A 17,973-nucleotide genomic window follows, 5' to 3' on the forward strand; every position below is an offset into this window, starting at 1 on the left:
GTTTTGATGTCAGTGGCGATCATACTTTCGTACTTTCGGAACGTGAGTGGTTGTAGAGGGTTAGCATTTTTCTGTCTGGCTTAAACAATTTTGATGAAGTACCCAATGTTGCCATGAGTCTACATGTTGCCTTACTAGATTATTTACTGATGATCTAAAATCTGGAAATTTCTGAAATCTAGAGTCACTGAAATTCTGATGATTCTGGATCTCGGATTTTGTAGTGCATGCTTAGATTAAAAAATGGTGTGATTATTGTTCAGAAAATGATGCTGCACCCGAAATTTTACGAAGTACTGACTCGAGAAAGCTTCTCTAATGGCTCTTTCAGCTACTCAGTTGTCAGATTCTTCTTAGCAATATATACTGTTTAATGTCATCGAGACATACAGCAGGTCATTCCATCGATGCTGGCAAAAAAGATGGACTTCTGCCTATCCAAATGCAATAAAATCTTTCGTAACCAGCACCTAATTAATCGGGAATACTAAAATAACGGCCCTTTTAAAGGTCTAAATTTAAATTCGAAATTTAGGCCTTGAGACAAAAAGTGTATACCATATTTTCACGCGTTCCCCTACCCCCAGCGTTTTAATGTCAGGTTCTGAAAATTTAAAACATATTCATGTAATTTTTTGCTCCTTCCAAGCTTTCAGGAAACGAGCTTTCCTAAATTTCTAAACGGATTCATTCACGTCATGATTGTTTTCGTCTTAATAACAAACCCTCGGAAACTACTTGCGCAAGTCACGCCGAACCTCTCCCTTCCAACTGTTGAACTTCATTTTAGCATATACAGTGCGTGCAATACACACAACGACCAATCACAGCGAAGAAAGCGCGAACTGACATTCAGTCTGCGATTTCGCTAAGTCAGCTGCATATTCATCTTCTCTAATTATTTATGGGTTATTTGAGGCATAAGGAGTATCAGAGACAACAGTAAAAACGGGCGAGATTCAAGTTACATAGAAGTAGAAATGAAGATATTTTATTAGATACTGTGATGTTGATATCATTTTGTATTCTTACTGGAATGTCGGTTTCTTTTAAAGAAATAATAGTTACTAGAAGTTTATACATGAATACTTTTAATTTGTTATGGTCTTACTTTAATTGAACCCTTCGAAATGAATTTTCCCTTTCGATTTTTGGACGATACATTCAGTAAAGCAGACAAAGAGAAAGGGAAAAAAAAAAAAAAACACATGTGGCCACCACATGATTTCCTTGTACAGCCTATTAAATTATATGCATTTTTTAACGTATTTCATTAAACCTTATTTCTTCGAATTATTCTAACTGAATTAACCGATCTCTTAAGGCAAGTTGAAAATGATATAAAAAATTGCAAATTTTTAAATTAAATGTCCCGGTCAATTTTTTGTCATACGGGAGTCAAACTTCTCATAATTTTATTTTTTCATAAGGGAGTATAAAACTTTCTCAAATATAAGTATAGAAACCAGGAGACCACATTAAAAGTTAGATTTCGTTATTTGTCGAAAATTAAAACTTTAAAAGTTTTACGATTATATATATATATATATATATATATATATATTACTATATATATATATATATATATATATATATATATGTGTGTGTGTGTGTGTGTGTACACATATTTTGTTCTGCCGATTACAATAAAAAAGAGGTGAATAACTAGCAGTCCCTTATGGAAAATTTCAACGTTCTGTGTCTAGTCGTTTTTAAGTTATGCAAAATACATGTATGCGTACTTACGTACAGACGTCACGAAAAAATTCCTTTTGAATCCTCTTTAAATCCATTTTACAATCCGTTTTGGGAGAAAAAAGGTCCCTTATACTGTCCTTACATACAGATTTCACGCTAAAAAATTGTCCAAATGTATTCGGGAACAGTCAAAATGGATATTTCCGTTGAAATGTGATAACCGAAATTTTTTGCGACTACATTACTTTCTTTATTCATTAAAAGGGAAAATAAGGTTGTAAACATGATTAGTTAGAATTGAGGCGCCGCTCGGCATGCCTAGTGAATATGAATTCACTTTACAGTCAAAAATGGACTGCACCTGAGAGAACTAGGAAATACGGTATAATGAGGTAATAATCTGGCAACATTCCCTTTTGTAAAGCAGTGTAGCATGCCCAAGCGGCTCCATAATATCACTTTCTCGAACACAATCTTCACAATGTGAAAACTTTCAAGCTAATGTCCGTTACTCTCAAAACCAGTTCACAGGAAGCTGAAAAAGACCTATATCGACCAATGTTAATCTAAGTTTTTATTAAGCTTCATTGCATACCCAACGAGTTTTTTAAACTCTGGGGACAATCTTGTAAGCAGGCAGACACTGGTAGTTTATATAATGACTGTAAAAAATTAATAACTTTCATGTAATAATAGATAAGGCAATTTTAAAATGTCTTTTAATTTTGTTTTTCTTAAATGTAAAATTTTGTGTGTATATTTTAATTTAAAATTATCGGTACGATTTTGGATATTATTTATTTAATTGTGGCGGATAGATCAAGAAACACAACGAATGGATTTCTCATGCTGCAATCTCTATAGGTGGCGTCACAAAACATGAATAAGTACGTTCTAGAAATACACATTCATTTATCTGAAAAAAAGCTCTTATCCGGAATGAACGTGGTTCCGTTGCTGCCGGTTTTAAGAAAGCTTCTACTATATCGAGAATCACAATGGAGGGAGAAATTAAAGGAACAACTACAAACAGGTTATAAGGCATTTCTCCTGCCTTCTTAGCACGCCTTCGTAGTGATTCCCGACGAAGGCGTTGCCCAATTTTCATCTTTCCTGCTTCTAAAAAATTCCTAATGTCTCTACAAGGCGCTTTATACTAAGTCTATGAATTGAAATCCAATTAAATGTAGTTCATTAATAACTTAAAGTCAACATTATCACTTAGTCCAATAGGATTCAAATTCGCTACAAAGCAATGTGTATAATTTCGCGCTCGTTCTTAAAGCATATGTGGAAACGAGGTGATGCTTAAAGGATTGTTTTAAATTCTAATTAATGGGCCTTTAGCAAATGAAAACCTCTGTTCCTTATACAACGTGGTTTTAACATTGTATAAATATGTCAAAGTTATTCATTATGAATTATGGCCATAAATACTAGTCAGTGTTACATAGTTGAAATATAAACATAATTATACAACAATTTAAATTCTGATTGAGACTAATAACTTATGTATTTAAGTTCAGTCTTACACATTTTTGTGTATAAAACTTTTACAATAATAATGATGATGATAGTAGTAAAGAAACAGCCTAGTATTTAGCGTAGATTTAGACAAGAAACTTAACCTATTTCGAGGGCAAACAAATCTCTCTTCATCATGAGCAAAGAAATTTGCAAGATTGGAAAGCAGCTTAGACTTAGACGCTTAGATATACCGAACTATTGCCTGTGTCGCAACGTTGCCGGTTCATGAAATTAAGCACATGACATAGTAAAACCTGGACGAGGATATCATCTCTGATGAAAAGTCGGAGGAAAGGAAAAGGAGAGAGGTACCAAGAGAAAAAAGGCATAAGGTATCTGGCAGGTAATAAAACATGACAAGAATGGAGAAAAATCCAAAAAGATCCAATGACAATTCTTAAAAATGACAAATGCAAAAAAGAGATTCAGAAAACACTTCTATACAGCAAAAAGATCAATACTACAAAATAACAACACTCATTCAACCCATACAACTTATTTACAATACAACATCAGTCAGTACAACATCAACATCAGTCAGTAGAAAATCTCAAGAAAAGGTCCAAACAACTTAGAAAACAACACAGTTTGAATCTGATAAGAATGGAAGTATGAACAGCCACCGATTGAGGAACAAGGAGAACTAGTAGTCTTCATCCAGGATAGTGTGGACTGCAGTGGATGTATACTGTGATCATCGAAGCGAATTTCCTGAGTTGAAGACTTGAGAATAGTTCACATTGGGCTGCTTTTGTGAAGAACTTCTCATTTGTTTTTTTTTAATGCAGTCGGTGAGGGTCTCAAGCTTGAGATCTCTATGAAGAAGTTCGTTGCGGATAATAAAGTCAGCATAAGTAATAATACGTAGAAATTTGTTCTGCACCACTTGGAGTTGCTAGAGTTCATTTGGAGAAGCAGTATTCCAGGCAGGCGATGCATAGCAAAGAATTGGTCGGATGCAAGTAGTATAAATATGCCTCTTGGTTCTAAGACTAAGATTAGAAAATTTACCAATGACTGGAAGAAACCTGCATATAATTCCAATGGATTTATTTTTTACATTCTTAATATGATTAGTCCAAATGAGAGTTTGGTTTAAAATGACTTCTAAATATTTAGCTTGTTTAGCTAATGGAACTGGCTCTTGATAAGGTAAAGTCGTTAACATTGGTGCGTTTTTTAGTTTTATTGAGGATTAACAGATTTACTGGCGTTAATTTTTACTCTCCAGTTAGTGCACCAGTCTTCAACACTGTAAAGATATTCTTGCATTTTATGAATTGCTTGATTAGCCTTGATAGATTTGATAGCTATCGCCGTATCATCGGCGTAGCATGCGAGCAGAGAGTAATTGTTAAGTCCAGGATGTGGGAAGTCCGAAATGTAAAACAGATAAAGAACCGGTCCCAGGATACTGCCCTTCTGGACACTAGATCTTATAGGCCTTGCAGTAGAAGTTTTATTGCCCAGTGAAAAGATGAACTGTCGGTGTTGTAGAAAGGAATAAATCAGGAGAATCATTTCTGTAGGTAATCTAAGACTGATGAGCTTGAAAATGAGCCCCTCATGCCAGACGCTGTGAAAGGCTTTTGCCATGTCCAGCATAAGGAGCGCTACGCTTTGCTTGTTATGGAAAGCAGAACCGATAAATTCCACAATTCTGACAAGTTGATGAGTTGTGCTAAGATTTTTACGAAATCTGTATTGGTCGTTTGGTAGAAGATGCAAGTATGGTTCCAATCTTTGAGGAGGAGACGTTCATAGATTTTTCCTAAATTAGATAACAAGCTAATTGGTCTATATCGATCTGGCTTAGATACATCTTTGCCTGGTTTAGGCAGAAGAAAAATCTTAGCTTGCTTCCAAGAATCAGGAAAGTAATTTTGATTAAAACAGGCATTTAAAATACTAGTAAGTTTACTAATCATATTTCTTGGGAGATTTCGGAGCATTTGGTGCCTTTTTAACATTAAGGTAACGATTGATGTTAGTAACTTCTAGAGAGGTTGCAAAGTTAGGAAGATTATAAGCAGTAGGAGCCATGAAAGAACGTAACTTTCTAGAGCATTTTTAAAAGTAGGATTCATCGGATGCATGTTAGGAGTGAATTGTTCTTCAAGATATTCTGCAAAAATGTTCACTTTATCTTGAAGCGAATATGCAATGGTAGAGCCTGATTGGAGAGGTATATTGCAGATGGTTTTCTTCTTGAGATTCTGAAGATATTTCCGAAGCGATCCGTCATTGATGTTCAGTTTGGAGATGAATTCTTCCTTGGATTCACATTTGAAGTCAAAAATAAGCTGTTTGATCTTGATGATAATTTCTATTTTTAAATCCGGATCCCAATTACGATGCCAGAGTTTAACTTTTCTATTGCGTTCTTTAATAACTTCTCTTATGCTTCGTGGGAGTTTAACGTTTTTTTTTTTTTTTTTTTTTTTTTTTTTTTTTTTTTTTTTTGTGAACTGCACCGTGACAATCGCATCTCTAAAAGCTTTTAAGATGTTTTCCGTAAAGACCTTAATGCTTGGTCAATGTCTGCTTGATAGAAAGAGCAAAGAAATTAGAGTGCTGTTTAATAAGGATGTTGTGGAAAGTAATCCAGTCAGTATAACTTTTAATAATTGGGAGGGTCTTCTTTCAAAACACCAATGGTAGCTATAACAGGTACATGATCTGAGGTGAGCTCAAATTTGAATTCAAGAGCGATGGGTATTAGAGAGTATAATATCCAAGATATCGGAGTGTCTAGGATTTGCAGAACTAAATGTAGCTTCTATTGGTACACGCAGAGGATTACATAGAAAGCACGGATGATTACATATGAAGTTATGCAGAGTACATCTATTGGGATTTGTTCGACAGCAACCCCAGTCAATATGTTTGGCGTTTATGTTACCAGCAATGATGACTTGTTGATCTTTGGGGAGTAAGTTCTTGAGCGTGTTATCCGAAAGTCTATGTCTAGGTGGAATGAAGACAGCAGTAAAATGTATGATATCTTTATTCTGAAGCACAACAACAGCGGTCACACTTTTATAACCATCAGAACAAACTGTAGAAACGAGGCATGATTGAAGAGAGTTTTTTATGAGAATACCACGTCTCTTCGCGTGGTTCTATCACCGCAGTATATACGGTAATTTAGCACATAAAGTCTATCGGCAGGAATGAGGTGAGTCTCAGAAATCATGCCGATGTTAATGTTATATTTGGCTAAAAAGTTCGTGTATTCATCAATTTTGTTCGAAATGTTTACAGCATTCCAACAACACAGTTTGAGTGGGTGCCTGAGTTTGAATTTGCTCGATTTTTTTGGAGCTATCTGATTCTGTATTTGTTTCTTATTTTCTGATATTTTGTGCTAAATGTTGGATTTCTGAACTTTTCAGGAAATTTACCAGGGTGTTTAGATCTTCGAAGATCTTTTCAGCTTCATTGATGAAATTGGGTGTGGATCCATTTGTGGTTTTGATGGCATCCGCAAAGGATTTGTTGATGATGAATCTATCTGTACAAGTTTTGGTAGGATCTTTTTTGACTTGTTTGGGAAACATTACGCAACCTTTAAAGAAAGCGATATGCTCTACTTATACCCTACTGCAATAAAGCGAACAGGAAGGTTGCGCCATATGTCGGCAAACCTATTGAGAAGTGAAAAATTAAGTTAATAGAACTTTAAAAGCGTTAGGAAGAACTGGATTGGACTTAGTCGTTAACTAACCAAGCTAAATTTTTGTGAATGAATTCAATAAAAAATTGATTGAGGTTTTTTTTTTTTTTTTAATCTAAATCTACGCCAAATGCAAGGCTGTTTCTTTACTAATTTTAAGTTTACTTTAACTTGTTTTTCTTCTGATATAGTCATAATAATAATTTTAAATGTGTGTGGTATGTGCAGTAGCAATTTGTGTTAAGCTATAGCTAGAAAAATGTGACTGGTTAAAGCATTCAACCAGTTCATAGCCACAGCTGACACTCCTAAAAAGTTAACTTCAATATTAGGAGTATACTTAGGGGAAATTCAGAATTATTTGGTTCAAGGCTTTAAGAGAAGAACCGCTCGTAGCTGCCACTTCATTTTCCCGGTTCAGGTGGTGAGAAAAAGATTTTCTTCAATATCTTTCAGAAGAAGTAAACTTTTGTCTTCTGCACTAACGTACGTAGACTTTTAAATAAATTTAACGAACGAAAGCACCGACTGGAGTTTATTCACAGGTTCGTTCAAAAGAAGCTTCAAGTTGTCCTTCTTTAAAGTGGAAATATGTATGCATGAATAGCCGTCCGTTTTCGGTTTAAATGATTATGGCAAAGCACACTAGGCTCTCTGCCTAACGGAAGGAATGCCTTCGTGGAGGACTTCCTAAGGGAACTGCTGGTATACACATACATATGGGGAAAAATACGAAAACTCGTATGCAGCCAGCTCGTTCGCCTGAAATCGAACGTAGTTCAAGACTTCCAGTGTTCAGCGACCACTCGGCCGCTGGTGGGCCAAAACCTGTCGGACATGCTACCCACTTAAAAAAGTGTTATAAAGATTTGAAATTCATTCTCGATAAAAATAAAATACGACGATCATAAGTGAATTACGTGCGAAGATCTCAAAATAATATCGATGTTCCTAATACGGCAAGGGGATGGTACATAAAGTTTCCTTGTTTCTCTGCATGAATGGGATAACAAAGGGGAGGAAAAAAAAAAAAAAAAAAAAAACATCGAATAAAGAAAGATTGGCCAAAAAGCGCTTCATTAGAACTTGGAACCAAAAATGTTTTCCGAAAAGCTTTGACAAATCCAAAGTTCTCCATCCACTTCTGCATATCAAGTTAGGCTTGGTGAATCAATTTCTCAAGGCCTTGCCAAAAAAAGGTCAGTGTCTTAAATATATGTATGACCAATTTACAGCCTTATAAATTGGCAAATTAAAAGAAGTTGTCTTTACAGGTCCTAAAATTAGAAAACTTCTCAGAGATGGTAATAAAAAGATGGTAATAAAATTATTGCCTTTTATTACTTTTTTATTAAACACGAAAAATATTCAAAATCCATATTGTTTTCATTAATTTATTGTTAAGTCACTGGGATTACCATTCAAGTTTATAATTATTTTTAAACTTTTATCTTAATTCTGAGTTTATTAGTTTATGAATTAGAGTATTGTGATATATTCGATAACACTTTAGATCAACCACATTTAATTTTTTTCAAAAGCAATAAGTTAAATTACATATCTACATGATAGTTTTAATTGATAGAAGTAACACAGATTATAATTTATTTGCAATTAATTCTTCAACGTTAAAGAGTCAGAAAGAAGGCTTTATACTTTTTCTCCGGTCATTAACACAATAGGTCTAACAATTCTTTGGATTTTTAAGAAAGCATACGAGATAAAAAAAATTCATCGTCTGAATATTGAAGTGATGAAAACGTGTAGTGGTGTAGTGGTCAGCACGCTCGACCCGTATTCGAGAGGTCCGTGGTTCGAGTCCCGGCGAGGGCATTGCTCATTTTTCATCTCTCCTGCTTTCAAAAAAAAAAAAAAAAAAAAAAAAAATCCTAATATCTCTACAATACTTACATACACAATACATTTATACAATACATATATACAATACATTTAAAGCTCGCTGCCATTGGAAACATGGAATTGCTGGAATGCTAACATGGAAGTAATGTGCTGGTCACATAAAATTTTTTGTTTTAGATTTAAGGATATCCATTGGTTTTGTGTTAAGAACTTGTACACAAAGTACTATTTTAAAGTGTAAATAAATAATCATCTGTGATCCAAGAACAAATATGATTTACTGGAATATTTCACATTAATTTCTGTGCAGAAAATAATTTCGCTTTAGGTGTAAGTGATATTGGTAATCTGCGATGTTTCTCGTGTGCTAAGATGGCTTCCTGAATTTCTGCGTTCTCCTCGAATTATTTACAGCTGTTTATTTTTACTGTGTACTGTTTTGATTGCAATAAAGTGTCAGTTTCTTCCGGCTTATTTGGAGTAATTATTTTGAGAGATTTCCACGAACTCATAAATTAACAACAGCGAGAAAAGAAGTTTTATTTATAAAAATAATATATATGATACTTTTTTTATTTCTGTCCCTTGTTTAAGGGTAGGAAACAATGTTCTGTATTTTGTTTTATAGAAATAAAATTCTTAACAATTTTTAGCTGAAAAATTTTTGTTGAAATAAAATCATCATAAAAAGTTATCCCTCACTTACATTACAATAAATACGTGTTTAGAGAAAGAAGAAAAAGAAAAGCCTATTTTCCAGATTTCTCAAATTCATTTATATTCCCAGTTTGTACGGATATATGTTGTTCTGTTGGACTAGTTGGACTAGACATCGGAAGAATTCAATAACTCACTTTTAATGCAAGAGTATAAAACATTTGCAAGAGTAAAAAATTCAGGGTCTGATTTGTAATTTATTTTGCAAAATCTAGCAAGTGCAGATTCTAAGAAGTGGACCGGCCTGTAGTCAAATGGATTACTAAACATTTAGCAATTAGCTTGTCGGTAGCACATAGCGCTGGCAGCATTCGGATTTCTGTCATTTTCGCAAGTTAACATTTTCAAATGCGAAAGTAGTACTTTTATTATTATTATTATTATTATTATTATTATTATGTTCGCCGCGCACGTACATGAAAATTCCATCAAAAAAATTATTCATTTCAATCTTTACTTGAAAATAACATTCTAAAAATCAGGAATAATCCCTGTGATTTAAAGAATAGCAGGCGTCCAACAGATGGCATATCTTTGGAAATGATCATTTCTCATTTCACCATAAATGCAGAATTCATTTTTAAATACTTGCAATATAAACTTATAACAGTCCCTAATAGTGGAACGGCTTCAAAAATAATCAGTCTTCGCAAGAAAACTGAATTCATTTCTATAGGCTTGACAGCAGTGATACTTTTTATATTTTTATATGAATGATTAAAGTAACATTACTGCACATTTTCATTTGTTAGAAGATTAACTAATAAAATTATAAAAAGTGTCAGTTTCCTTAAAATACAAAATACGAAGATTACAGATAATTTATTTTAATATCCTAAATTCGCTTTAAATGCAGAGAACTTATAAATGATAAGGAAACTTGAATTCTTCACACTTGAGGTACTCATATTATTTATAGACAACTTAAAAATTTAAATAGATGAATCTCTAATATATTGAATTTTAAGAAGCCTTACCTGTTGACAACAAAATGTTGCTTTCATGATGAACTCATTGAGTTTTCTCGATTCCAGATTCTGAAGGTAAAACTAGGAAGTGATAATCCAGGCATTAAGCACAGCAGTATGAATGGGAAAACAGTCTTATTCAAAGTAAATAAACAATTTAAGTTAATTTAATGCAGAAAACGACAGTCTCCTACATCGTATACCATCGACAAGGCTTGTCATGGATAGCCACCGCAGATGGCTCTTTTCTGTTTTGTCGATGACGTGCAAGGCCGTGAAGAGGGTGTGGTGAACGCATACAAGGTTAAACAAGCTGGGAAGGCACGCAAACTTGCGTAGATCTTGGGTTCAATGATTAGAAGAAATTTATTTTATTTTTCATTTTTCTTTATGTCGCAAAAAAGTAATCTTATTTCACGAAAAGCGGATGTTGGAAACGATTAAGGAATATCTGAATCATGCTCTTGTCTATAATTTTTTTTTATAGACCTGCGTAACCCCGTTCAATCTAGAATAATAGCTGTCGAGTTAAGATGGACAAGAGAATGGATTTTTTTTCCCATTAGATTCCAGGTAAAGTAGTTAAACATTTGTTGCTAAGAGAGACGACCCGAAAAGAAAATGTCTCTACCTATTTAATTCCTTACGAATGGAGATCTACACAAACCACGTGAGCTAAATTTCAGATTAGGTAATTTGGGTCACAAACACAGACTTCCACAATTCTTTACGGGGTGAAAACATGCGTGGAAATATTCTGATGAGCTTTTCTTTTAAAATTCATGTGTTGCATATTTAAAGAAATAGAAAACATTTTACAAAGATATTTTAACAACAGTGACTACCATGAACCTTCGAAATAAAACAAAAACAGCGGAAATATTTATGTGCTTCATTTTAATGGGGCAAATGATATGAATGTTATCTGCCTATGGACAGGGGTGCCTTCTTGGAGAACTTTCTAATACAAACTAACTGCATTTTCTTTATTAATGGGGGGGGAGGAACTAGGAAAGCACTTATGCAACAATGCCATCTCCAACCATAGGCGTTATAAGCAGCCGTTAAGGGCGCCGATTTTAGAAAGATGCTAACTAAGATTTTTCACAGGTGACAACTAAATAAGGGTACACTTCGCCGTGAATTATTAGATAAGCGCAATCTTCAGCAAATTGTTGGTACATATTAAAATTTTTAATAGTGATGCAAAAGATAAGAGATCATTCCATAGTACAGAAGATTAGAACAGAAGTTCGTAAATTCACTCAAAAATTTCCTTAAGACAGAATATGATCCATGCATATGTTCGATGTGATTCATTCCGCACTGTAAACAATGAAATAGCTACTAAGAAATATTTAAACAACTTCATGCGACGAGGAATTGTTTGGAAAAGGTAGGAAGAGCACAAAGTAAGGGTTGTGGTAGATCAGTTTGATTTACTGATTATCATTTCGCAACCATGAATGGCTTTCAGATAGAGAGATACAATTTTCTGACACTTTGATGGTGATAAGTAGCTATAAAATGGGGGCTCTGTATCAGTGGATAAGGGGGCGTGGCCAATGACGTCACAGGTGCAATATCGTTGACCTTATAAGAGACTTAAAAGGTACATGTGCAACATGCAGCATCATTAGTGGCATCACAACAGGAGGCGTAGACAGGTCAGGAGTGGAGGTGAGATGTTTTAGGTTGTTAATTAAGTTGTATGCAGAGTCGTAGCTAGGGATTTCAGCGCCCAGGGACAACTGAAGATTCCGCGCTCCCTGCTGCTTGCCAAGGATGGAAAACATTTAATTCTAAAATGTCGTAACATCAGTTAAGCGCCCCTTCGATTCTGCGCCCGGGGACAGATGCTCCTCCTTGCCCACCTCTAGTTACGCCCCTGGTTGTATGTATACTGCTGTTTTGGTGAATTTAGAGTTCCAAACTGCAAACGGGTTAAGAGGGTTTTTACAGCATCTTAACTTTTGGAGATATGTTCATGCTGCCCTTTACTGACAAAAAAACAGAGCTGTGTATCTGAAAAGATTTTTTAAGTCTATCATTTAAACTATACAATGCGCGTCTCTGAAAACAATTTACGTTATGATAGAAAAAAAATGAAAGCAACTTACTTCTTCATCACATAAAAATGAAATTATACGGAAAAAGCAATTTTTTTAATTCTATTTTCAAAAACGTGTATCTTAAAGTACTACAATTATCTTTCGGTAATCTTTTTTAAGAGAATGATTTTGTGTGTGTGTGTGTGTGAATATATATAAGTCCGTATCAGCATTCACTCAGTCATAGTAAAGATTTAAAGATTTGATTCAAATGGATAAGTCTCGCGTGCTGGAGATAAAAATGTTTTTCCATACAATGTTGCCATTGCTCACTTTGAAATCCTTAAGTTTGCTAATCAAAAATTTGTCAAGTTTTACAAAATATGACATTGATAATAAAAAAAATTCCAAATTTCAAATTTGGGCTTCCAGATTCACAGAAGGATCAAGTCATTCAAAATTTGATGGCTCTAGGTACCATTGTTTTATCACAATGCGAGAAACATACATACATTTATGCAGATTTTTCATTATTTAATTTCTTTAAATATAATACAGGGTGGTAATGTATGGCGGCAACAATTTGAATAGTGGAGCAACGCTTGTAGTGCATCAACGCAAAATGCTAAAACAAAACTAATAGTCCTTCTGGGAAAATTGCCCCTTTGGACTAATAAAGTTTAATTTCTGGTATATATATATTCTATTTCTTATTTACATGCAAACTGCATGTACGCTCATTTATGTAAATTGGGTGCTTTGTATTAATTTATAGAAGAGAGTTATAATTTAAGAAAGACATTTAAGCAATGAAATATTTCTAATATACTTACTATTGATGCTTCACAAAAGAAATAAATTACCTAAAGGAAAATATTTCTTTCTGAAATATTTAAAGTGTATATTTCTTAAAGTACACATATTTTTTAATCTTAAAAATCTGAAATGAAGCTTTCCATCTTTGAAAAAAAGAGTAAGGAAAAAATTTATTTTAGAAAAAATATAAATGTGACCTTTTTCCCCTTAGATGACAATGTAAAGTGAAACAGCTTTGAATCAAAAAATTCTTTTCAAGCTTAAAAAGTTGAAACACATTTTTTTCACCTTTGAGAAATGCAAATAAAATATTTTTATTTTACAGAAGGAAAAAAATAATTGCGCGTACCTTTTCGACTTAAAAAAAGTAAAGATGAAACATTTCCGACCTAAAAAAATTTAAAAGAATTATTTTCGGCTTTGTAAAATCAAAGTATAGCTCTTTCTACTTACATTCTGAAATTTACAAGGGTTTTCCCGTAGACAAAATAAAACTAGAGATTTTTTGCCCTGAAAAAGTAAATATGGAACCTTTTCGACATAAAAAATTTAAGTGAATTATTTTCGACTTTGTAAAACCAAGCCTAAAAAATGTTAATGATTTTTTTTTCGACTTTGTAAAATAATAGTGTAAAATTTTCTTTTTATGTTTTGAAATTAACATGGGTTTTCCCATAGACAAAATAAAAGTGGAGATTTGCCCTAAAAAGTAAAAGAGACACTTTTTCAACTCAAAAAATATCAAAGTTTTTCTTTTGGGGCCTAACGAAAACGGTGGTGAACAATTTTCCGTCTTCAAAAAAAGGCAAAATTTTTTTTTCTCTCATTTCGAAAATAGCACGAGATTTTTTTCAGGTAGAAAAAGAAAACTTTTCTGTCTGGAAATTTAAAACTGAAGTTTTCTTCGCATAAATTAATAAAAGTAAAGTATATCAACTTCTGCATATGCAAATCTTAAAATACTTTAATGTATTTATTATAACCTATAGTTAAAACTATATTTCAGTATTTTATTAAATAGTTAATCCCTATATTTATTTAAACATATATGACATTTAATTTACCATGACCATCATACGCTGTAGTTAAGACAGATCCTTTTACAAAATGCAAAATGTATCTTCTTCCCTGGACAGTGTTTAGTACTTTTGATAAAGGAATTAAGATGATATTGAACATGAAGTTTGAAACCATTCTATTCAGATAAATGAATATTCTTTAATTTTTTAATAGACCAGAATGTTGGTGTATATAATGTAGCATAAATGTATAAATGGAGGTGTCTTACTGATTCTATCTTCTGGAAACTGAGAAATGATCTGGTCAACAGATTTCAATGAATATCTTTTACAAATAAGACACTTGTTTATCCTTTTCTTGACAAACTGACATCCTTTGGGGATCCAAAAATGACAGCAAATTTTATCTAAAGTCGTTACTAATCCTCCATGCATCATTTTAACATGTGTACTTTCTACTATTAAATTCGTTAGCCAGGTGTGTCTTGGAAGAATTGCCGGATGTTTTTCAGCATGTGACAAACTAGAATATTTTAATCTTCCACCTGCTCTCAGCATCCCGTTCTGGTCTGAAAATGGGTGTACTCCAACTGCGCGAATGAAAATCCCCCCCCCGGGTCCTGCTATAGTCCAACTGCCCCAATTAAAAATTTCTTTTTCCCTTTTGCCTACAGGGTAAAAATTTAACTTTTCGAAGCCAATTGTAGCCAAGAGGAAAATAAAAATAAAGAAATGGAATTACATATCACAAGAACAAGTAAAAAATATCTAACAAGCAGGCTAATTAGTTGAATAACAGTAATAAATGCAAGAGCTAACAAAGAAAATAAAAGGAATTGGTAAACATACATATTAGCATTACAAACATCTTTCATCTATTATAATAATATCATAAATTAAATAATTATAAAGCATACCAATTATATTTTTTATAAATTACATCAATAATAGTCAAGATGTCTGAACTAGACTGGAAAATTTAATAGAGTTCACTGGCATGCAAAGATTATTTCATATCAAAGTGTGTTAAAGTGTCCTAAAAATATTTTTCGTTAATTAAAGTAATCATGTAAATGTTCGCAGAAATTAATAGTGAAATTTAAAAAAAGTTTAGCATGAAATCTATTATAAAACGTTACTATGCGTTTGGAACACAGACGTATAAATTGTAAATAAATTTAAATTATTATGCTAAGAAGTCTTTTCTAAATTTATCTAGAAGAAAACAATTAGACAAACAGTAGTACTGAAAATTAATATAATCAATCAGGCTTCTCAATAAATTTGTGTAATATACTTAGAAATATCTGAACATATAATTAATTAGAAATGTATAATTAAATTCATAAAGAGTTCATTAACAGTAACATTAAGCTTAATTTCATTCAATCTAAAACAAGCAATCGATCAGGAGCTCCGCATAACTGAAGTTTTATTGCTATTTTACGTAGATTTGCGTGTAAAATAAATATTTGCACTTGTGAAACAAGTAAATAATGTACTGATAGTCAACAGGAATTAAAATACAGTGGTTAAAAATATAACTACTTGTCAGAAGGTATGCAAAGTTGTCATTGCTTGAGAAACTGAATGATTATAGAAAACTCATAAAGTTAAGCGCTACAGTGTGAAAATTCTGGAATAAACATGTTAAGAAAATTAGATGGAGAAATAATCCTTAATTTATTGATATCCATATAAACTCTATGTTTTTGGAAAAAGTTACATATAATTTGCACCGAGGAATCAATCACCGAAAACGAGTTAATTTCTTTCCTTATTTTTTCTTATTAGAGGGATTTGTAAAAAGGTATGCCAAGGTGAAAATTATTGCAATAGTTTTTAAAGAATAAATTTAAAAAGAATTTTTACTTCATGAACTGAAATTTTTACGATACATTTTTACCCCCCCCCCAAAAAAAAAAAAAAAAAAAAAAAAAGAAAGAAAGAAAGAAAGAAAGAAAGAGCTGGGAGATCTCTGGGATTAGAAACTCGGGTCGAACTACTAATGTTTAGTGACTTTTCCGCTTGATCATAACACCTTTTGAATTTTGGGTACTATTCGGTTTTGAGGGCCGTAAAAAATCGCCAAACTATTGTTGATGCCAATGCTGCCAAAAATAATTGCGGCAACCCTAACGCAAGAAAGGAATTATAATAGTAAATAACTATTTAAGATTGATCTTTTAATTTAGATGAAAAGTTACTTTCATATAGTACTTTTTTATTATTCTAATTTATATAAAAAAGGCTAAACATGACTGAATGGAAGCATAAGAGTAAATAACTGGGTTGAAATGCAGTTTAGCTCACTGCTTGGCGATTGTTTTTCAATGGGCAATAAACGCGCCAACATGGCTAACCCGATGTTTTGAAGCTGTGTTGTTATTCTGTTGCCACCAAGGAGGTTAGAATAGAAGGAGGGAAGGTTCAACTCAAACGGTGAAGCTTGGCGGCCATGTTACTGTTATCGCTGTGACTTGTGCAAGGAAGTCTGTAATTGTAGCATTTTTTTTTCCTTTTTCGTTTTGAAGCATGTCAGCTTATGTTGCATATGGATGCACTAATAGATTTTCGAAAAATATTCCTGGGATTACTGTTCACTCGTAAGTATTGATTTTCTTTTTTTTTTTCTTTTTTTTTTTTTTTAATGTAATTTCATAAATAGGTTAAAAAATATACCAATGTCATGTTGTTTCCTTTCCAGATGTGACAAAAAAAGACTTAATAATAATCGATACATGGGTTTAATCCTTGTATCCGGTGCACACGGGATTTGGCGACTTTATGATGAGCAATAAAAACGGGACATATACGATGAGTAGTAAACGGGTCATTCAAAGAATATATATAGTTATACATAGTATATACTTAGTATATAGTGTATAGTATATACATAGACGTTGTTTAGGTATGTATATAGTGTATAGTACATAGACGTTGTTTGGGTCATTTTTGGTATTGGCGATAATTTTCAAAATCGCGCCAAGGCTGCACCGTATACTAGGATTTTACCGAAACATGTTAAATACATTTTAATGTTTTTGCTTACAGCTGGTATCTTCGTTCCTTAGCATACAATGATATATGCTAGGATATAATTTGAACGCTTAGATAATTCGTTTTATAATTTTCATGAAAAGTAAGACACCAATTGTTACTATTTTTATGAATTGTAAAGGTGTTAAATAAAGCAACGCTTTTCTTTATGTATTAATTATTATGCATTCTTAAGTTTTGTGAACTGTTACGAATATAATTTGTGCATTTGATCGAGATAAACTGTTCTGTTGTTAAAATGTTTTTGCATAAGCTTACAAATTTCTGCGCAGTATAGCGATAAACGTAAGTAAAATATTTACACAATTGAATATGTGGAAAAGATATATCCAAAAATTTATATAGGTACATTTCTGTAATTCAGCTTAATTCAAGGTAATTTCATAATTCATAAATATGAAACGCTCATAAACTGAAATCATTGAATTCACATAAATCTGTTTCATTTTATTAATATTTATTTTCTTGTTGATATAAGGTTGTTGGTTGTGAAAAGAATCTATTTAAAACTTTCATTAAAAAAAAAGCAACATGTTATCATTTTTTTAGATAATTATCTGCTATTAAATTCAGGTAAAAAT

At 32.7% G+C, this 17,973-nt stretch overlaps 1 protein-coding gene across 1 annotated transcript in view; it reads right to left on the reverse strand.

Annotated features, from left to right (window-relative positions):
- Positions 1 to 10,639, reverse strand: part of LOC118192469 (serine/threonine-protein kinase ICK-like) — a 148,307-nt gene extending 137,668 nt beyond the window's left edge. Inside the window, exon 1 of the mRNA XM_035363453.2 lies at positions 10,456 to 10,639. The gene's annotated coding sequence lies outside the window, so the exon portion shown is untranslated. The remainder of the gene's footprint in view (positions 1 to 10,455) is intronic.
- Between the last annotated feature and the right edge of the window lie 7,334 nt (positions 10,640 to 17,973).

The sequence above is a fragment of the Stegodyphus dumicola genome, chromosome 7 (assembly GCF_044657685.1).
Source record: "Stegodyphus dumicola isolate Sdum_Otavi_A_Nest chromosome 7, ASM4465768v1".
NCBI lineage: Eukaryota > Metazoa > Arthropoda > Arachnida > Araneae > Eresidae > Stegodyphus > Stegodyphus dumicola.